The sequence below is a fragment of the Poeciliopsis prolifica genome, unplaced genomic scaffold, assembly GCF_027474105.1.
Source record: "Poeciliopsis prolifica strain line A6 unplaced genomic scaffold, Auburn_PproV2 SCAFFOLD001, whole genome shotgun sequence".
NCBI lineage: Eukaryota > Metazoa > Chordata > Actinopteri > Cyprinodontiformes > Poeciliidae > Poeciliopsis > Poeciliopsis prolifica.
Genome location: NW_026562376.1, coordinates 23,717,979 through 23,740,866, shown reverse-complemented (window position 1 = coordinate 23,740,866; position 22,888 = coordinate 23,717,979). Strand labels below are relative to the sequence as shown.

Sequence of the window (22,888 nt, the reverse complement as noted above, 5' to 3'; positions counted from 1 at the left end):
CGGTAAATAAAAATATTTATTTTAAATCCACCGATCAGATTTTTGTGACAGATTTACAATCTCTGGATACCAGTTTGGGACTAATTTTAATTATTCTTGTACTGAAAATGTTAATTTATTTAAACTTTTTGGAGTGAACTGTCATTTATTATATGTGTTAGAAGCAGAGATTATATTCATCTGTGAAGGAGGAATTGTTGTGAAACAGGATTTTCTTCCTATTTCATAATTAAGAAAAAAAAACAATGTCTCCATTATTAAGGCAGAGCTAACTACTGTAAAACACTGTATGGAGCTGCATTTGCAGTTTTGCAAAGGTGAAAATTGGGCTTATGTCTTCTTCTTCTTTATGTGGTTTTTGTATTGTTTCTTTTAGTTGTTAGTGCAGTGCCACCACAGGCCAAGAGGGGGACCGGCTTTTCAAAGGGTTTGGTTTGTTTAACACAGTACAGTGTGAAAGCGAACCTCACCAGCTGAAAATGTAACAAAGGCTGTAACTTTGCTTCCCTATATAGCCATGTCTACCGGTCCATCAGTAGGACCATGTGCAAGAGATGATTGCATTCACGATTCTGCTCATTTAAAGAACAGTTAACATTAATCAGTAGCATACCAGCCACAAAAGCTGGTAGCGCCATTAGTACTCGTTGAAAACACCGGCTAATTCTAGAGTGACATCTAGTAACATGGTTCTGGTATTAGCTTAGCTTGTTTGTATCCAGTGGCGTTTCATTTTAGTCCTGGCGGGGTTCTTCTTAGCCAGCATATCCCTTAGTGGAGTCATAAATGAGTAAGGAAAAAATGGTTTTCGCACATTCAGACTTTTCTTTTTACCGGTTTGACCACGTTTTGTTTTAATAACATAATTAGCAGCTAAAGCTAGCTCGTTTTGTCGCTTGTGCTAGTCTTGCCTCAGGGAGTTAGGGGTGTGTACCCTGGTCATTCAGGAATTACATGCCTGTCTTTTTCTTTGAATCAGTCTGGTTACTTTGGGTGGATCAACGTGACAGGAGCAAAAGATGTGCTTAAGTTGTGGAAGAGTTACATCTAATTATAACTTCTGACAGAACATGATGTTGAGGTATATTTGAGCTACGCTTGTCCCTTGTGGCATCCTGCTGCATTTTCAGGGAGTATGAAGACAGAAAACCAGTTTAGTTTAGAGTACAAACTTCAGATCAAAATTCTATTTTCAGTGAAATGACTCCAACCTTGCTGCTGCTTTAGCCGCACAAATATTTTATACATCTCTCTTATAACGGCTCTTCATTCCTTGGAGACACATCCTTGAATTTACTTTAAATCTTCTATCCTTCGTGGTTGGTGAAATATAAAACATTCTGAGGACAAATGGCTTCACATTCTAGAATTACTCCGCTCATGGGGGGCAGCATGTTGCAATAGGTTTATATGATTTTATATAAAACATTAAAACCGCAAACCAAGAATGCACCATTCCACTCAGTGTAAGCACATCACCCCCTCCCCAGTGACTGGTTCTAACTGGCTCACTTCAAAGTCACCTCCTGCTGAAACTGGGAGCCATATTGGCCCTGTGGGCTAAAAGTGGTGGCAGTAAAGGTGGACTCTGGACACAGTTGAAAGGAAGAGTGCACATCACTCCTCATTTGGCTTAAAATCTAAAGACTTTATATTATCAATGTCTCTTACATGTAAAAAGAAAACCCCATTAAAATATGTGTTCTGACAAATCCATATCTTCATGTTTATATTTTAGTATGTTTGACAATGTCTCAGAAAGAAACATGGAACATGTACATTTTTATTCTTAAAAAACAAAAACAAAACATATTTTTGCTGTCAAAAATACTTTAATCGCAAGTAGATTGTAACTATTACATGTGTAACACACACAAAGATTTTGCTTCTCACAGATTTTAATTATTATTTCTTGTAAATGCACATTGAGTGTTGAATGTATGGACTGGGAAGTACAATAAATCTGTAGAATAAATGATATGCTTTAGTCCGCTACAGAAAATAGTCTATTTACAGAAAAAGTCCTGTAAACACCGTTACACATGAGGGCTACGTTACACTAGTTGGACCAAGCCTCCTGTAGAAGTTTGAGACCGGTGAATGTAGTTTGTTGTTTGAAATAAGCAATGTAGTGGCGACTGCTGTGATATTGGAAGTTGTAAATACTTTGGGCAGTTCCTCTTTTATTCTTGAGTCACAATCAAAATATTTATTTTGACTTATTAGATTAATTAGCACTGAGTAGAGAAGGTCATTACGGTGCTTTTACCTTGCGGGTTAGATTAATGTGGGTGTGAAGGGTTACTTTACTGTTTCTCTCCTGCTGTTTTGGAGATAAGTCCAGAACAGCAGGTCCAGAATAGATGGTGTGCTGTGTGTCTTGATCCTCTGCACACAGCAACATTAGTGCATCAAAGAGTATTGTTCTGACAATGCCTCACTCTGTAGCTGATATTTCATCTCTCATTCATGCTCTGTTCTAGTTGATGCATTTTTTCTCCTGCTACTCCCTCCGCCTCTTGTTTTCTCTCCTTCTTCTCCTTTGTGTTGCAGACATAAATATTACTCTTTGATCCTTCTTTTTTTTTGGTATGGCGCATGAATGGTTGTTCATCTCTGTCAACCATTTTCAGACTGAAAATGGATGTCTTGAATATTTAACCTCGCCGTGAGGCTTTAGTATTAATTCACAGATTCTAACAGAAAAAACTAAGTACATCACGGATTCATCAGGCAGATATTTTTAGGAATATAAAGGACTGGAAGTTGAAAAAGCAAGGAAAACTTTTGTCTGAACGGTTGATTTCCTTTAACATCAGAACTAATGAGGTGGTGTGCTGAATGTCAAACGATTTCAGTTTACTGCTCCATAATTTAAGATAATAATGTGTACTTACAGTATTTAAAAATCTAGTTTTAGTGTATTTTGAAAAATTCTAAACATTTAATAATTTCCTCTATTAGAAAATAGCACCTAATAAATTACAATCTGATTGGGGATTCAATATTTTTCATTGTCATTGTGAAAATTTCTTTTCAAAATAGAAATATTCACCTCTTTTGGATCCATATGAGCCTCAACAAATATCAATAAATACAAAAATATGGCTAAATGCAGTAATTGTGTGTGGTTTAGAGTCAAGAATCATACTTTTAAACATCACAGATGTTTGTATAGAAACCCATTTCAAAAAGTTTGTATTCTTTCCACATAATTCCCTATTTTTTTATTATCACTTTTATAGTTGATACAGTAAATACCACAAAATATGACAACATTTTAAGTTCACATCGCCCACCACAATAATCATCAACATATTTTCTAGTTTTTTTGGAACATAGTTAAGTGTTTGCCTTTTGTTTCCACATAACCAATAATCATTATGCGGCTGTACCAAGTGAATTATAAAATCCAACTGAGTGGAAAAAAAATAGAGCAGACCTCTTTACATTTTTGTAAAAGTCAACTTTCTGTTACAAATTGTACTTTAAATAAATGCTGCTCCCCACAAACAATACACAGAGAGGTTTCCCACGCATCTATTGAAATGTCAACAGAATTATTGATTTGGAAACATGGGTACATTGTGTTCTTTGGTAGACAGGGAAATTAAAACGATGCTTTCCATCAACATCATTCCCACTTTTTAGAAAATATCTATATTGCAACCTTCTGACACTCTTAAGCTCGGCAACGACATCCACCTGAAGACAGACTGTTTGAGACCTCGCAATGAAAACAAACATATGGTCAGCTGTTTGGTGTTGTCTTGAATAGTTTGGTGTGAACAGTATCATTAGGACGGTTTAAAACACCATTTCAATACTCGAATCAAACACCTGTTGTGAATTTTGCTCCTTGTAAGAGAACAGCAAGTTGTGAAAAAAGTAACAAAACACTGAACAGTTGGACATGTGCGTTCAAAAGTGTAGAGGAAGTCCTTTTAAGTTCAATCTACAATGGTTTTGAGATTAACCTAAGGTGTTTCTTTAGGACATGGAATTATAATTTGGAGCGTGGAATGAGAAATATGGAGAACACTTGTTGAATTTTTCTACATAGCAAGCCCACTCACAGTTACGACGTAGGTTTGACCGGTCTTTCTCAGGCCAACATGACTGATGTTGGATCATCTGTATCTGAAGCTTGGGATTGGAAATTGTGCGGCCTCCGTCTGTGTTCCACACTTGGTTCTGAAAGGGCGCTCACAAAGGAGGGATTGAAGGACTCAAATACAAACAGCAACTGAGACAAACAACAAGATGGTTTATACAATGTTGTGGACTGCAGGGTGGTGGGAGACAGAAAGACTTCTGTCAGAGTAAGGAGGAGGGTAAAGGCTGTCAGGGCCAGGCAACTCCAAAATCAGCCACTCTGACTGGAGAGAAGTCGACAAAACAACTGATGAAATGTAAAGGAAGCACTTCTTATAAGATCTCCTGACTTGCTTGAATGTGGAAGTATTACATCTTTAGGAAGTGGAAGATGTGCAAATGCAACGAAGGTGGTTAAAGACCAAACATCTGGACATTTTATAGCTTTTTTTGATTTCCTTCTGTGTGAAGAATGGGTACCTGCTGCAGCCATTCGCCCTCACTGGAGGCTGGTCACGAGCCGGTCGCCATCAAACGTCTCGGCTTCTGGCCAAAAGCTTCTGCAGCTGTCGCTAACCTTAGTGACCATGAGTTCTCCACCTGGGATCTCACATGTGACGCAAGGTAAGGGAGAGTTCTTTACGCAGCATGGCTAATCACCGAGCTCCAGGGAAATGCGGTCACTTTGTTGTCTGGTCTGTGCCTGAGGGACATGAAATGTAATGTAGCTCATTACCTTGAGAAGGTACAGTAACTTGCATTGTTGCCACATAATAAAATATATAAAGTGTTGTTTAGTTTGCCAGGTTCATAATATTGCATTGTGATGTAAAACATGTGAAACTAGAAACATGACATGGAAGTCGACACAACTGAAAATATCATTGCAAAAATACAAAACATTACCAAGCGTTTTTGGTGTAGTTTCTCGTGCAAATATCTTTGTTGTTTTGAAACACGATAAAATTAACTTACAAGCAAAATAAAGAAGCTTGTTTCATGTAAATAATTCCTTGATATTAATGGAGAAAGTACTAATTCCATTGGAAGATTATTTCACTTATAACATAGGAGAAATATCTTGTTGCAAATTAAACAAGATTAGCCATTTCTGTTTATTGTTAACAGGCAAACACACTCTCACTCCATTTCAGCTAAATAAGAACTGTCTGACAGCTTTAGGACCATATAGACAGTAAATTACCGCCTGTATTTTGGCGCGGACAAGGCAGGGGAAATGGAGATCACAGTAAAATACACTTTTACCCAAAAGCGACTGGCTGTAACAATTTATCTCCCATTGTTGCATGTTAGATGTTATTTCAAAATTCATACAGAGTCTGTCATCAGTTTGGCTTGAAGCTACACAGGCTGTACGTCACATTTCACTTTAATGTTTGAAACCACAGATTCCCAAATTCTTGACATTGTAACACATAAAAAATGGCCTGAAGATGTAGAAACGCAATCTTATATGCCCTTTTATTTAACAAATAATTTAAAAAAAAGTTTAATCTCTTCTATATAAAGTTGCGCATAACAAAATGTCTGAACAAAACCTTTCATCCACTTGAGCAGCAGGTTTCCAGCTCTGACTTTCCCTTAAAAATAGATCCAAAAATATGTAATAGTTCATTTATCAAAGCTGGAGAAAAATCTATGGTGTCTGTATTCAAGATTCATTTTTCTTCTCACCCTCTGATCTGTCATCTCCTCATTGCAAGCATGAAAATTTGGAAAGTAAACACAGACATGCAATAGGCCACCTGACCGCTCCATTTCGGATCGCGTCAGATAAGCAACTTTAGGTCCGGAGGCCATTCATCAGCCGAAGCTGTGGCCGCTGATAACTCCTGAACTGCAGCTTGTACTGACTTTAAACTGATCAGTTAAGTGACTAAAACTTGTACAGTGGACATTAACTTTCTTTAATAGCTTTTTTTCTACTGCAGTAATAAACTTGAGGTTCTATAGCAACTTATGTTGACTATGTTGAACTCAGCACCTGTTCAGCTCAGTTCAGTTCCTTTACTTGTTTTGTCAGGCATTTCAAGTGTGCAGAACAATATAAAAGTACATAGACGACATTAAAAACAAAGCATACAAGGGCCAATTCATAAATATATAAAACAGAATTAAAACAGAATTACATAGCACAACCATGTATTATGTTAACTCTAGTTTAAAAAGTACTACAGTTAGGGCCAGAAATATTTGGACAGTGACACAGGTTTTGTTATTTTAGCTGTTGACAAAAATATGTTCAGAAATACAATTTATATATAGTATGGGCTGAAAGTGCACACTCCCAGCTGCAATATGAGAGTTTCCACATCCAAATCGGAGAAAGGATTTAGGAATCATAGCTCTGTAATGCAGAGCCTCCTCTTTTTCAAGGGACCAAAAGTAATTGGACAATGGACTCTAAAGGCTGCAATTAACTCAAATGGCCTTTCTCTCGTTAACCTGTAATCAAGTAAGTAGTTAAAAGGTCTGGGTTGTTTCCAGGTGTGTGGTTTTGCATTGGAAGCTGTTGCTGTGACCAGACAACATGCGGTCAAAGGAGCTCTCAATTGAGGTGAAGCAGAACATCCTGAGGCTGAAAAAAAGGAAAAAATCCATCAGAGAGATAGCAGACATGCTTGGAGTAGCAAAATCAACAGTCGGGTACATTCTGAGGAAAAAGGAATTGACTGGTGAGCTTGGGAACTCAAAAAAGGCCTGGGCGTCCACGGAAGACAACGGTGGTGGATGATCGCCGCATACTTTCTTTGGTGAAGAAGAACCAGTTCACAACATCAACTGAAGTCCAGAACACTCTCAGAGAAGTAGGTGTATCTGTCTCTAAGTCAACAGTAAAGAGAAAACTCCATGAAAGCAATACAAAGGGTTCACATGTAGATGCAAACCATTCATCAATTCCAAAATAGACAGGCCAGAGTTAAATTTGCCCAAAAACACCTCAAGACGCCAGCCCAGTTCTGGAAAAGTATTCTATGGACAGATGAGACAAAGATCAACCTGTACCAGAATGATGGGAAGAAAAAAGTTTGGAGAAGAAAGGGAACGGCACATGATCCAAGGCACACCACATCCTCTGTAAACATGGTGGAGGCAACGTGATGGCATGGGCATGCATGGCTTTCAATGGCACTGGGTCACGTGTGTTTATTGATGACATAACAGCAGACAAGAGTAGCCGGATGAATTCTGAAGTGTACCGGGATATACTGTCAGCCCAGATTCAGCCAAATGCTGCAAAGTTGATCGGACGGCGCTTCACAGTACAGATGGATAATGACCCCAACATACAGCCAAAGCTACCCAGGAGTTCATGAGAGCAAAAAGGTGGAATATTCTGCAATGGCCAAGTCAATCACCAGATCTTAACCCAATTGAGCATGCATTTCACTTGCTCAAATCCAGACTTCAGACGGAAAGACCCACTAACAAGCAAGACCTGAAGGCTGCGGCTGTAAAGGCCTGGGAAAGCATTAAGAAGGAGGAAACCCAGCATTTGGTGATGTCCATGGGTTCCAGACTTAAGGCAGTGATTGCCTCCAAAGGATTCACAACAAAATATTGAGAAAAAACTTTTTTGTTTGGGTTATGTTTATATGTCCAATTACTTTTGAGCTCCTAAAATGTGGAGTGTTTGTAAACAAATGTACAATTCCTACATTTTCTATCAGATATTTTTGTTCAACCCTTTAAATTAAACGTTACAATCTGCACTTGAATTTTGTTGTAGAGGTTTCATTTCAAATCCAATGCGGTGGCATGCAGAGCCCAACTCACGAAAATTGTGTTACTGTCCAAATATTTCTGGCCCTAACTGTATATATATAAATATGACTTAAAATAAATTTCACTTTGTAATTTAATACCTGGGAATTGGGCCTCTGTCTCTTTAAGAAACTCCTGCTCTTTCTGAAACTCCACCTTCAGGAAGTCTTCTCAACATGGCTCCTCTATTCACCCTTTAACAAAGTTTTTACCACTATTGCACTGAGAAGTAGCTCATGTAATGAGTTCAGCTGATGTACAGTTTGCTAATCACTGCTGGCTAGTCTGAAGGAGCTGAATTGTGGGGCAGACACAGAGGAGAGCTGGTCTGTGAGGCGGAAGCTCGGAAACTTCAGCTTTGAGGAGGAAGTGCATCTTGAAGGCGGGGCTAGGTCCAACCAGGAGTTTTGCACGGCTGAATGGTAACCACGGGAAATTAAAGGATTTCTCAAACATGCATGAAGAAATCAAAGCGACATTTCAGGTATGTTTTTGATGAGGGAATAACATTGCAACTCAAAAAAAGCTCAAAAAAAGTTGATTTTACACAATGCTGTCCCTTCAAACTGCTAAAATGTTGTGTTGAGCAAAAGAGAGAAGACATTTTGATCTCCTCTCTGCAGTGTTTCTCAAGAAATCACGTTCCATACGCCTTCATGATTCATACAGCTCGGACGAATGAGGAGGCTGAATTTGGGTTAGAAATGTGTTCCACTTGAGAAATCTCTGCGATGCCACAAAATCAAATCTCCCTGATGTCACTGTGAAATCGCACGAATACGGAAATACTGGCATAAATATACAAATCGACGACAGTGAGTCGGTATCCAGTATATTGCAGCGGCTCAAACCGCAGAACAGGAAATGCTCATGTTCTGCAGTAAACCATTTAGCTCTTTGTGTGATTGCCTTTGCGCCGTTTGTGGGTGTTGCTCATGGGAGACATCTAGCGATGTCAGCTTACATATCTGTTATTTGTGGACGGCTGTTGCTTGTGTGTCTGGAGAGTGAAGTCAATTATTCATAAGGACTGGTTTATCCGCTTAATGTGGCTCTTGTCGACGTCGCTGTAAAATATAGGAACAACTCTGGTTTTCTATGTCAGACTTCCACTTTTTGAGTATTATTACCTAATATTGTAATAATATTGGCACTGCTGTGACAATATGTGGTGCTCATCTCAAAGTGGATGTTTAGATATCAGATGTGTCTCGTCCCATAAGTGGCTGATAAAAGTCGCCTTTTGTCGTCTTAGTAAAGGCAGATCAAAAACAAAACAAAGAGATAAAAAAGAGAAATCCATGAAGTATTAGAAATGGGATCCAAGTGCATTTCAAAGTGCGGAGTCTTTCAAGTGCCTTTTGATGGACTAGAAATATGTCCAGGGTGTAAATTAAAAGGAAAACTAATTGTGGTATTTAACTCTACTTCTAGGACCCATTCAATAAATTAGAATACTATTAAAAAGCTGATTTATTCCAAGAAATGTATAAATCTTTTCCAGAAAGCTTTTAAAAATTTGTTTACTATTAAATTAAAAGAAAAGCACAAAATGTACATTTTTGTTTGCTTTGATTGAAACGTAGTTCAAAAAAATAAATAAATAAAAAAGTATAGAAAAGTGACTCTAAAACTGAGTCAGTTGCCCAAAAACAAAAATAGGAACAAATCTCAACTCGCATTCATAGTTTTACTTAAGTAAATGGTGTTCTTTTGTGGAGATCATGATTGTTTGTGTTAGTCCGATCTGTTTCTGCTCTTTGCTCCATTAAAACGTTTCACTGTCAATTCCCTTTGAAGACTGACTGAAAAGGGTCACTTCAGCATGGGGAGCCGGAGCTTCCTCTTTCCTCTGACAGAGAAAAGACGAGCGAGATGTCAATATCGTTTCTGTCTGTCAACCCAATATTAATCTGTGATAAGTGATGCATGCAATATATATGTAGTTGCAGAGTTAATGCAGTTCTGGCTGCTAAAGAGGGTCCAAAAATGTTATTAGGAAAGTGTAGCGAATAAAGCGGTTGGTGTACGTATTAAATATACTTATGCACTGTTTTTGTAGACGGTGGTTATTCAGCCTTAGCTGTGCATTAAAACACATTTCACCTTCAGATATCTTACAGGATTTCCCTACAATTACAGCTATTATGGCTAAAGTGCTCAAGCAGAATTATGCAAGCTCGCTGTTGGCAAAGAAATATGTCGTTTAATATTGTTGAGGAGGATTTTCTTTCTGTTACTGCAAGGTAAAATCAAGTGAAGAACGGAGCAAAAATGATGTAGGAGGCATGGGGTGATTTCAGACGCTTGAGTTATTCTAATGGAAACTTAAAAGGACTCGTTTACAAGAGGAAATTTGATGTAATTTTCTAAATCAGAATAGTAATTCAGGGTTTCTTTGATGCTTGTTGCCTATTTTACAACAGTTGTTTCAGTGCCACGATGGTTCCTTTTCTTTCTGGTGTCAGAGGAATACCGGGAGAAAATTCTGATGAATTTTGTTTTTAGCAATTTCATAATAAAAAGTTTAGAAAAAGAGAGTTTTTTGAACAAACCTACTTCTGTATGTACTTGTGTGAATTCTCTGATATATTCATGGTGTATCAGTTCTTTCATCTTGTGCCAGCGGGGAAATGAATTCGGCTTCCTGTGAATAGCTATAGGAGAACAAGAAGGACAGATATATAGAAACATGAATAGATGGACAGAAGTGACAGAAAGTGCGCTGCTTTTTGATTTTTCTAAAGGTGTTAAGATGTACTTTAATTTGCTATACAACCTAACATTTGTTAAAAGTAATGAGATTCATGTTTAATGTGGTTTAGCTGCCAGGATGGTGCAGCGCTATTGTTCCTCAAGGGTTTAACGGGATGTGACGGCGCCCGGTTGGCAACCTTTAATTTCGAATGCAGAACATTTGAACTGTGGCAAGAAAAATAGTTTCAACTGTAAATGAACTTGATTGATGTCGGCTTTTTTTTCCTTCAATTGTCTCAGAAAAGAAGTACAGAGTTGGAACAGAGAATAGGTTTTTAAAGGAACAGTTTCCTTTAAAAATCGGCTTCTGAGTTTTCCATTTACTTTTCTTTCTTTTTTTATTTTAAGTGAGAGTCTTTTCATTCACCAGTTCTGTATGATGTGGTTTATTGCCATCTATGAAACAGGCTTTTATGTCTTGGAAATGTGCAGTTCTCCCAACTGTGCAACACATTTAACCTTTTAAATAGACCAAGTATTTGTGTTTCGAATTGTGTACATATTTCATGCTCTTGTTGAGCAATTTTATACTTTTTGTACATTTTGTACTATTTTCTTTCCGTAACAGCTTACTAAGACAATTATGGATAAGAATTTCAATGTGTCTGAACCGTAGGTTAGATTTCATCCATAAATGGAAAATAAAGAACAGTGAATGTTATTCATAGTGACAAAAAAAAGATGAATTAATGAAGGATTGTTATGTAAAATTGACTTTTTTGATCTTTATATCAGGTCATAATGCCATTCCATCATTAAAAACATGCTCAGAGTGTTGCTGCAACTCATCCATGCATCTTTGAAGACTCCCTGAATCTCCTGTGGCAACCATTCGTGGGTGCTTAATGTTTGCCCCTCACAGAGATTCGCCTATTTCCACAAAGCTCCTCCTCTGAGCTGCATTTATTTAACCAAGCCAGAATTCTGAATTCTAAACTTATAATTTAGTTTTACCTGTTGATCACAGTCAACAAATTTCCATTTCCCTCGGGTACAAACATGATATGACAAATGAGATGATTTCACTTACCTGCTACTGAAATTGGCAAAAATGAGAGAACCTGCTATTGAAGTTAGGCTGGTGTGTATTGATTGTCATAAGTCAGACCATAGCGACAAAGAAACAGCGAGTTGCCTTGTTTTACCACACGTCAGAAAGTTTTAAACACGTGGAACTGTGACAAAAAAGCTGGATGCGAACCCACGTTTATCTTGTCAACATGCACCACGAGCAGGATGATAAAGGAGTTATGAAATGCCCAAAGGTCACTGTTAATGAACTATGGCCAGGAGAGGCAACAAGGCGTTTGGATGGAGTCCCAGAAAAAAACAAGTGTTTTCTGTCCCACAATTACAAATGTTACCATGTTTAGTTTGATCAACTCCACTGTGACCTCTAACTAGAAATCTGTGTGTGTTTGTGAGAGTCCAGATGCATCTGGACTATAACAAAGGATGACTTAGTGGAAAGGTGCATTAGAGAAGAGAGCATGAAGCCGGACCAAGAACTCTGAAAAAATATAGACATTGTCATTAATGGTCAAAGAAAACTCTCTCTGTTTGCTGCCACCTTGTGTAATGTTGTAGTATTGCTGTCTGACCCTGTAAAGGAGGCTGTCAGCTATTCCTGGTGGGGCTGCCACAAAGCTTGGCATCCCTGACTTGTTGCATTAATGGCTTTTGATTTGACATGATGCGTCTTTCTATGCCTGTGTACCTCATTTACTGCCACATGCTGATAATATGACTCTCTCCAAATCCACGTCTTTCACGGAAAATCCTTCCTTTGTCTCTCCGCTTTGCCAACACTTTAAGACTGTAGCTCAGATCCTTTTTAAGACATTTCCTATTTGAGATGGAGAGATGTTGTGGCCGTAAGGCACAGCAAAAGCAAAGAGATCAGAGGAGAAGTATTAATAGTTGAAATGTCTGTGTGTAAGTGAAGATTGAAGAATCTGGATCAAAAGATCCCTCGAGATGTTGACATATCGCCCACCCCCCAATCACCCACTCACACACACGCACGCACGCACACACACACACACACACACACACACACACACACACACACACACACACACACACACACACACACACACACACACACCCTCTACTCATCCCAATAAAGGGATACACATGGACACACACTAATGAGTTAATTTTATTCTGTCGCCTATACTACAGATTACTTAAAAGAAAAACTTTATATCAAAAAAGATTTTGCTCTGCAGTCTCTGATGAGAAAACTGATCTGGAGTCCTGATACATTTACTTTGCAATGGTTCAAAGGAAACAGGGAAGCGACGAAACTAAAAACAAGAAAAGTCAAAATGGTCTCAGTTCTTTGGATTTATGAGACAAAATCTAGTCTGAGTTGTGCTCTAAATATGTCTGACCCAAACAAATGTAAACTCTGCAGTGGCTGCATAATGCTGTCAGACCAAAATCTCTGCAATATTGCAGACATCTTGTTGAATGAATGACTATTTGAGCTTTATATACTGGTTTTGTACTATTCCCTCATCAAAAACATACCTGGAGTGTTGCCTTAACTCTTTCATGCATGTTTGAGAAATACTTGAATCTCCCATGGCAACCATTCAAAGTCGTATAGCTTTATATTATACATATTATCATATAATATGTTATAACATATATATATAAATAGATATATATCTATATATACACTGCTCAAAAAATAAAGGGAACACTCAAATAACACATCCTAGATCTGAATGAATGAAATAAATATGAAAATAATTTCCACCTGTTTATTCAATTTTCACAACAGCAGGTGATATTGATTGTCAATCAGTGTTGCTTTCTAAGTGGACAGTTTGATTTCACAGAAGTTTGATTTACTTGGAGTTATATTGTGTTGTTTGAGTGTTCCCTTTATTTTTTTGAGCAGTATATATCTATATCTATATAAACATATATATAGATATATACATATATATATCTATATATATGTATATATCTATATACATACATATATATATATATATAGGTGTGTATATATACATATATATATATATATATTATATATATATATATATATATATATATAATTATATATATATATATATGTATATATATATATATACATATATATATTATAACATATTATAATATGTATAATATATATGTATAATGTACAATATATATATGTAGTAAACTGAAACTCCATTATAGTTTTGCTCTATGATGTTCTTGTCTGTGCGTTTCATAGATTATTTTCTTTCATTACAGCCAAACTATGGACACACAGGCAGTGATTGCATTATCAGATTACTGATTACTCTTTCAAATAGTAACTTAGATTACTGACTCCTTCATTTGGAAAGTAACTAAGTGACATAAACAGTAACTATTTTAATTACTTTCAGCAGCTGCTAACAACAACAACGCTGTGAAAATCATATTGATCTTTGCCAATACTTAACAAGTTATTAACTTGTCATAACTGAAGGGGAGATAGTTTAATGGTTACCACAGTAACCACAGTAACCATAGTTACCACAGTAACCACAGTAACCATAGTTACCACAGTAACCACAGTTACCACAGTAACCACAGTAACCATAGTTACCACAGTAACAATTAAACAACATCAAAGGAAAACAAAAAAAAATACTTTAGTCATTTCTGCATGTTTTTGTGTTTCTATAGTCTGGAAAACTATAAATAGGATTTTAACCAGACCCAAAACCGCAACCCACGACTCAGTACATCTGCAAGCGACTTAAAAAAAACAACAACAAAAAATAGCACAAAGCCGCTTTTAATGATCGGACGTTTGGAGCCGAACTGAAAATGCGCATCTCCCTCCACTGTTCATGTTTCTGTCGCTGCTGGTCCTGTCGCATAGACTCTCGACAAGGCGCGGAGAGGCAGTAGCATTTAATTATCATTCATCCGTCCATCCATCCGTCCGTCCATCCATCCGTCCGTCCATCTGTTCATCCATCCGCCCGCCCATCCAGCCATCCGTTCGTCCGTCCGTCCGCCCATCCATCCATCCGCCCGCCCGTCCATTCATCCGTTCGTCCGTCCGCCCATCTGTCAGTCCGTCCGTCCGTCCATACGTCCAACGATCGTCTGTCGCTAATCCAGCGTGTCCTGGGTCTTCCCTGAGGCTCCCTGGCACCCTGGTGAAGGACCTCATAGACGTCCATGAGACATCCCGACCAGAGTCTCAAGTGGCTGTGAAGGAGCAGCGGCTCTAGTCTGGGTCCATCCCGGGTGACCGAGCTTCTCACCTGTCTCTAAGGGAGAGCCCAGCCACCCTGCAGAGGAAACCCATTTCGGCCGCTTGTATCCGGGATCTCGTTCTTCCAAATGAGGGCGGGAACAGAGATCGGCCGGTAAATGAAGAGCTTCGCTGTTTGGCTCAGCTCTCTCTTCACCACGGCGGACCGGTACAGCGCCCGCTTCACAGCAGATGCTGTGCCGATCCGCCTGTCGATCTCCCGCTTCCTTCTTCCCTCATTAGTGAACAAGATCCAGAGATACTTGAACTCCTCCACTTGGGGCAGGACACTGGCCTCGACCCGGTAAAAGGCTCTCTACCCTTTTCCGGCTCGGGACCATGGCCTCGGATTTGGAGGCACTGATCCTCATCCTGGCCGAGAGCTGCTTCACTTCAGACCCGCTCTCTGGAAGAGACCCCGAACCAACAATGCTGAGGAGAGTTGGGCATGTTTTTGTCCAGATGGTTGTGCTTATTTTTTTTTTATTTTAAATTGTGGATTTTTAGCATTATTAAAATATCCACGAGGGAACCCAGTATCTTAATGTCCCCTGTTTATACATTGAGACAAAAACATGCCCAACTCTCCTCAGCATCGTTGGGTTTGTCTCCTCCGGCACCATGTCTTCTTCCTGCGTCTTTTCAGTTCTCTGGATTTTTGCTCCCTCTTTTCTTGATTTTATTTTCTCCATCTTTAATTTTAAGGTAACTATTTCTTTGTTTAGTTCCTCGTTTTCTGTCTCAAGCCAGCGGCGATCTCTATTCTTGTTTTGCAATGCATTGTTGGCCTGTTGCCTGATTGACGCATTGGTTTTTTCCAGCCGTTGATTCTCGATTGCAATGTCTCTATACTCTCTTTTTAATGTTTCAATTTTTGCTCTTGAATTCTCCAATTCTTCAGTCAGTGCCAGGATTCGTCGTTCACTTTCATCCGCGTTGTCTCTCAGCAATTGATTTTCTCTCTCCAGATTATTCATGGTGGAGTCTCTTCCATTCAGATTTTGGAGTTTTAAATTGAGTTTCTCCAGTGATTCTTGAGGGGATAATATCCTCAAACTCTTCAAAACTCTTCACACCGTCGCTCCAAGATCTCCACAGTTTCGAAACACAAATTCTTCTGCTCCATTGCTGTTCTGTTTATCAAATGTCCTGAAATCGCAAATGAATTTCTCTGTCGAATCTCTTGGAATATAGAGACAGTCACCAATGACATCACAGACAGGATGAGTGACATCACAGTTTCACATCAAAGCCACAAGGGATGTTTTTTTTTTTTAAAACTTTATTCCCAGACACACTGTATAACGACAGAGCGAAAACATTTTTTATGCCTCAAGAAAAACAAATTCAGATAAACAGTATTTAAAAAAAAAGCTAAGGGCCTTCAGTTCCAACTATACATTCAAAGCAGTTCAGATTTAAATTGTCTTTATAGACACTTTTTGTCAGAGTCTTTGATATAAAATTTAAATTCATTGTAAAATGCAGCAAGGCATGGCTTTCCCTACCTGGAACAATAAATATGATATTTAGCTGGTGACAATAAAGGATTTATCAGAAACTTAAAAAAACAACAACTTTGCAGCAGCATCATTCTCTAATACTTCCTGTCATCTTCTTTGTTATTTCTGCCAGTAGTAACATCCAGTTGTTGATCACGTGACACGTGATGCGAAAAATGTGTTTCTGTTGTAGTTTTGTGAAATATACTGATTTATACAGTTAGAAAACCAACTCAACCCAATGCAAAAAATTAATCAAACATGTTTTTTTCTAAATGATGTTTCAATTTGGTAATTTTTGTTTGTTGTAGTTCCAATACGCACAATTATATGATCAATGGAAACACACCTGTATATTATTTACAAGAGCATTAGCAGGACATATTCAGTCAATATAATTTTTATGCTATCTAAACCTGATTATCACCATAACCAGAAATGTTTGCATGAACAAACAAACCTTCTGCTTTCATTTTCTTGTGCAATTAATTATTGACTTCCATCGAAATAACTTCCCAACACAAAGATGATGGTTTGAAAATTGAGAACAATTTTTTTACATATGAGGCAATAACATTTTTGAGAGTGTGGTTTGCTTTGGTTTTGGCTTTTCTTGGACTAGTTGTTACCTTTAGCTTCTGGGACTAACTAATCAAGATTTACACAAAGTGAGGAGATATAAACTTTACTCTTTGAAGAATCACCTCAAATTTAGGGTCTGAATTGTGGAATAGACTATATTTGTTACCCGACTTGTAAACATTCACTATTCAATTCTAAAACATCAGGTCCTTCCAGAGTCCCGCAGGCCAAAAAGGCCCGATAGGACTCCTTCTTCAGCCTGGCAACTAAAAAACCCAAAAGGAAAAGCAATAAATGATTTAGATAATTCATTCTGTTCTAATATATCTTATTCTTCTTCTCTTGCTTAACGCCCGCGAGCTCCGCAGAGAACATAACGCCAATGCTATCATTTTCCAATCATGTTTTGACATTTTAGAAACAATGAGACTTAAGTGGAAAGGAAAGATGTTCTCGTCAATATCTGTTACACAAGCAGGTGGAATAGCTGTTTTTTTCAGAGAAGATTTATTTGAAGATTTTTATTTAGTGCATAAACAAAGTGAAGGTAAACTGTTTGTAATTGATTTTCTTTATGAAAGTAAATTGTGTAGATTAATTAAAGTACATGCCCCTAATATAGACATGGAAAATTTATTTAGCATCAGACCTTCATGTTTGGAGGTCTTCTTTTGTTATGGTAGTGAAAGTGAAACCATGAGTAAGAAATAGGTGGGCCAAAGAGGTATGAATCTACTCTGAGAGAGCAGTGCTAGTGTCCTAGTTCTCTAGGACATATAAAATTGGAACGATACAGAGAAGATTAGCATGGCCCCTGCGCAAGGATGACACGCAAATTCGTGAAGCGTTCCTCATTTTCTTGAACTTTAAGTTAAGTTAAATTACATTGCATAATTTGTGTAGTGCGCCTCAATCTGAAAAATATTGAACTTCTACAGGGACTGTGTCACTCTAATTTAACTCGCTGGTGCATAGCTAGATGCTAGGTGCCCTATATGTCCCTAATAAGAACTGCTATCTAATATGAATTTTGATCCAAAATTACTGAGTTTTTGTTGAGTTTCTGGGGCTTTTTCCAAGAAAATATTCAAGGGGGCAGTGTAGAAGAACTAGGCTTCGCCCACCAAATATTGTTGTGGATTTCTTTTAGGGGTGGATAAGGGTGGATCCTAGTAAGATCCTAGTGAGTTTAGTGCAGCTCGGTTTAAATCCATGGAATTTGGAGCCCGATGTATGACAACAAAATCACAGGTGATTCAATCACGCCCACATCCTCCAGCAAAACCAGGCGTTGTTTGAAACCCAATCACACCAACATGTCTTTTGTCTCTGCCACAGTTTCATGTTGATTTGGTCAAAAGGGTTAGAACGAGGCCGTTCACAGTAAAACGTGACACTTCCTGTTCTCAGTGGGTGTGGCTTACGTGATGTCATTGTTCCACCATTGGGTATTGTAGGACAACGGTGATGATCAATCCGTGGAGGTTTGGTGTCTCAGTGAGATTTTGTGTAAGAGATACAACAGTTTCATGTTTCATGGAGGGATGTCAAATTCGAGGCCTGGCCACGCCCATGCATGCTGATGACTTTGACTCGGCCATGCCTTCTGAACAACTGACCAAGTTTGAAACCGATCGATCAAATCCCCAGGAGGAATTTGATAAAATGCAGAGGCTGTACAGGGCCAACATGGGGTTCAAGTTGGAATTTGTTTGGTGTAGTTTTTTTTCCTAATCTAAGAAAATGGCTTACAAATTATTGCATAATAATAGGGGATTTGTTCTGGACTTTGGTTTAGTACTGCCATCTGTTGGACAAACAGGACACAGAAGAGATTTACACATCATATGCCTTGGTTAAATCGGAGCAGTCTAGATTTCTCTTTCATTCATGTGGTCCTCATTCAATTTTATCATAGATATTAAAAACAATCATATTTGTGTTTTATTATCACAGTTAATGGCAAGCCTACCATATTTCTATCTGAAAGTAAACAGATAGAAGGGTTAGGGTTAGGAGGGTTAGGGTTAGGGTTAGAGGGTAAGGGTTAGAGTGATGGGTAATCAGACGCACGATTACCCATCATGCATCTGTGCATAAAAAAGTCCAGGTCAGAATAATGAACGATGAATTTGTGGACAGTTTGGGTGAATTTTTAAAGTACTCATATACAGGTAGGAAGTAAAAGGTTATTTAGCATCAGACCTCATGTTTGGAGGTCTTCTTTTGTTATGGTAGAGAAAGTGAAACCATGAGTAAGAAATAGGTGGGCCAAAGAGGTATGAATACTACTCTGAGAGAGCAGTGCTAGTGTCCTAGTTCTCTAGGACATATAATAAAATTGGAACGATACAGAGAAGATTAGCATGGCCCCTGCGCAAGGATGACACGCAAATTCGTGAAGCGTTCCTCATTTTCTTGAACTTTAAGTTAAGTTAAATTACATTGCATAATTTGTGTAGTGCGCCTCAATCTGAAAAATATTGAACTTCTACAGGGACTGTGTCACTCTAATTTAACTCGCTGGTGCATAGCTAGATGCTAGGTGCCCTATATGTCCCTAATAAGAACTGCTATCTAATATGAATTTTGATCCAAATTACTGAGTTTTTGTTGAGTTTCTGGGGCTTTTTTCCAAGAAAATATTCAAGGGGCAGTGTAGAAGAACTAGGCTTCGCCACCAAATATTGTTGTGGATTTCCTTTTAGGGTGGATAAGGGTGGATCCTAGTAAGATCCTAGTGAGTTTAGTGCAGCTCGGTTTAAATCCATGGAATTTGGAGCCCGATGTATGACAACAAAATCACAGGTGATTCAATCACGCCCACATCCTCCAGCAAAACCAGGCATTGTTTGAAACCCAATCACACCAACATGTCTTTTGTCTCTGCCACAGTTCATGTTGATTTGGTCAAAAGGGTTAGAACGAGCCGTTCACAGTAAAACGTGACACTTCCTGTTCTCAGTGGGTGTGGCTTACGTGATGTCATTGTTCCACCATTGGGTATTGTAGGACAACCGGTGATGATCAATCCGTGGAGGTTTGGTGTCTCAGTGAGATTTTGTGTAAGAGATACACAGTTTCATGTTTCATGGAGGGATGTCAAATTCGAGGCCTGGCCACGCCCCATGCATGCTGATGACTTTGACTCGGCCGTGCCTTATGAACAAACTGACCAAGTTTGAAACCGATCGATCAAAATCCCCAGGAGGAATTTGATAAAATGCAGAGGCTGTACAGGGCCAACATGGGGTTCAAGTTGGAATTTGTTTGGTGTAGTATTTTTTTTCCTAATCTAAGAAAATGGCTTACAAATTATTGCATAATAATAGGGGATTTGTTCTGGACTTTGGTTTAGTACTGCCATCTGTTGGACAAACAGGACACAGAAGAGATTTACACATCATATGCCTTGGTTAAATCGGAGCAGTCTAGATTTCTCTTTCATTCATGTGGTCCTCATTCAATTTTATCATAGATATTAAAAACAATCATATTTGTGTTTTATTATCACAGTTAATGGCAAGCCTACCATATTTCTATCTGAAAGTAAACAGATAGAAGGGTTAGGGTTAGGAGGGTTAGGGTTAGGAGGGTTAGGGTTAGAGGGTAAGGGTTAGAGTGATGGGTAATCAGAGGCACGATTACCCATCATGCATCTGTGCATAAAAAGTCCAGGTCAGAATAATGAACGATGAATTTGTGGACAGTTTGGGTGAATTTTTAAAGTACTCATATACAGGTAGGAAGTAAAAGGTTATTTAGCATCAGACCTTCATGTTTGGAGGTCTTCTTTTGTTATGGTAGAGAAAGTGAAACCATGAGTAAGAAATAGGTGGGCCAAAGAGGTATGAATACTACTCTGAGAGAGCAGTGCTAGTGTCCTAGTTCTCTAGGACATATAAAATTGGAACGATACAGAGAAGATTAGCATGGCCCCTGCGCAAGGATGACACGCAAATTCGTGAAGCGTTCCTCATTTTCTTGAACTTTAAGTTAAGTTAAATTACATTGCATAATTTGTGTAGTGCGCCTCAATCTGAAAAATATTGAACTTCTACAGGGACTGTGTCACTCTAATTTAACTCGCTGGTGCATAGCTAGATGCTAGGTGCCCTATATGTCCCTAATAAGAACTGCTATCTAATATGAATTTTGATCCAAAATTACTGAGTTTTTGTTGAGTTTCTGGGGCTTTTTCCAAGAAAATATTCAAGGGGGCAGTGTAGAAGAACTAGGCTTCGCCCACCAAATATTGTTGTGGATTCCCTTTTAGGTGTGGATAAGGGTGGATCCTAGTAAGATCCTAGTGAGTTTAGTGCAGCTCGGTTTAAATCCATGGAATTTGGAGCCCAATGTATGACAACAAAATCACAGGTGATTCAATCACGCCCACATCCTCCAGCAAAACCAGGCGTTGTTTGAAACCCAATCACACCAACATGTCTTTTGTCTCTGCCACAGTTTCATGTTGATTTGGTCAAAAGGGTTAGAACGAGGCCGTTCACAGTAAAACGTGACACTTCCTGTTCTCAGTGGGTGTGGCTTACGTGATGTCATTGTTCCACCATTGGGTATTGTAGGACAACCGGTGATGATCAATCCGTGGAGGTTTGGTGTCTCAGTGAGATTTTGTGTAAGAGATACAACAGTTTCATGTTTCATTGAGGGATGTCAAATTCGAGGCCTGGCCACGCCCCATGCATGCTGATGACTTTGACTCGGCCGTGCCTTCTGAACAAACTGACCAAGTTTGAAACCGATCGATCAAAATCCCAGGAGGAATTTGATAAAATGCAGAGGCTGTACAGGGCCAACATGGGGTTCAAGTTGGAATTTGTTTGGTGTAGTATTTTTTTTTTCCTAATCTAAGAAAATGGCTTACAAATTATTGCATAATAATAGGGGATTTGTTCTGGACTTTGGTTTAGTACTGCCATCTGTTGGACAAACAGGACACAGAAGAGATTTACACATCATATGCCTTGGTTAAATCGGAGCAGTCTAGATTTCTCTTTCATTCATGTGGTCCTCATTCAATTTTATCATAGATATTAAAAACAATCATATTTGTGTTTTATTATCACAGTTAATGGCAAGCCTACCATATTTCTATCTGAAAGTAAACAGATAGAAGGGTTAGGGTTAGGAGGGTTAGGGTTAGGAGGGTTAGGGTTAGAGGGTTAGGGTTAGAGTGATGGGTAATCAGACGCACGATTACCCATCATGCATCTGTGCATAAAAAAGTCCAGGTCAGAATAATGAACGATGAATTTGTGGACAGTTTGGGTGAATTTTTAAAGTACTCATATACAGGTAGGAAGTAAAAGGTTATTTAGCATCAGACCTTCATGTTTGGAGGTCTTCTTTTGTTATGGTAGAGAAAGTGAAACCATGAGTAAGAAATAGGTGGGCCAAAGAGGTATGAATACTACTCTGAGAGAGCAGTGCTAGTGTCCTAGTTCTCTAGGACATATAATAAAATTGGAACGATACAGAGAAGATTAGCATGGCCCCTGCGCAAGGATGACACGCAAATTCGTGAAGCGTTCCTCATTTTCTTGAACTTTAAGTTAAGTTAAATTACATTGCATAATTTGTGTAGTGCGCCTCAATCTGAAAAATATTGAACTTCTACAGGGACTGTGTCACTCTAATTTAACTCGCTGGTGCATAGCTAGATGCTAGGTGCCCTATATGTCCCTAATAAGAACTGCTATCTAATATGAATTTTGATCCAAAATTACTGAGTTTTTGTTGAGTTTCTGGGGCTTTTTCCAAGAAAATATTCAAGGGGGCAGTGTAGAAGAACTAGGCTTCGCCCACCAAATATTGTTGTGGATTCCCTTTTAGGTGTGGATAAGGGTGGATCCTAGTAAGATCCTAGTGAGTTTAGTGCAGCTCGGTTTAAATC

General features: G+C 38.6%; 1 protein-coding gene, 1 long non-coding RNA gene and 4 other non-coding genes across 15 annotated transcripts in view; 5 read left to right on the top strand and 1 right to left on the bottom strand.

Annotated features, from left to right (window-relative positions):
- LOC129362851 (uncharacterized) overlaps positions 1-11,790 on the bottom strand; it is a 31,525-nt gene extending 19,735 nt beyond the window's left edge. Inside the window, exons 1-3 of one of the 2 annotated variants that reach the window (XR_008606278.1) lie at positions 11,669-11,790; positions 10,441-10,538; positions 4,576-4,798 (exon numbers count right to left, since the gene is read on the bottom strand). This is a non-coding gene — a long non-coding RNA (uncharacterized LOC129362851). Of the gene's footprint in view, positions 1-2,663; positions 4,799-10,440; positions 10,539-11,668 lie in introns of those variants that run through there. The other variant, XR_008606277.1, reaches the window with a different exon arrangement.
- The window catches only part of LOC129362726 (pleckstrin homology domain-containing family A member 7-like), a 156,121-nt gene that overhangs the window by 15,566 nt on the left and 117,667 nt on the right, over positions 1-22,888 (top strand). The gene's annotated exons all lie outside the window — the stretch shown is intronic.
- LOC129368091 (U6 spliceosomal RNA) lies at positions 17,731-17,833 on the top strand. Its single transcript, XR_008606778.1, has one exon. It is a non-coding gene; the product is annotated as a U6 spliceosomal RNA (small nuclear RNA).
- LOC129368067 (U6 spliceosomal RNA) lies at positions 19,287-19,392 on the top strand. The gene has a single exon (XR_008606773.1). It is a non-coding gene; the product is annotated as a U6 spliceosomal RNA (small nuclear RNA).
- Positions 20,856-20,958, top strand: LOC129368088 (U6 spliceosomal RNA). Its single transcript, XR_008606777.1, has one exon. It is a non-coding gene; the product is annotated as a U6 spliceosomal RNA (small nuclear RNA).
- Positions 22,430-22,535, top strand: LOC129368061 (U6 spliceosomal RNA). The gene has a single exon (XR_008606772.1). It is a non-coding gene; the product is annotated as a U6 spliceosomal RNA (small nuclear RNA).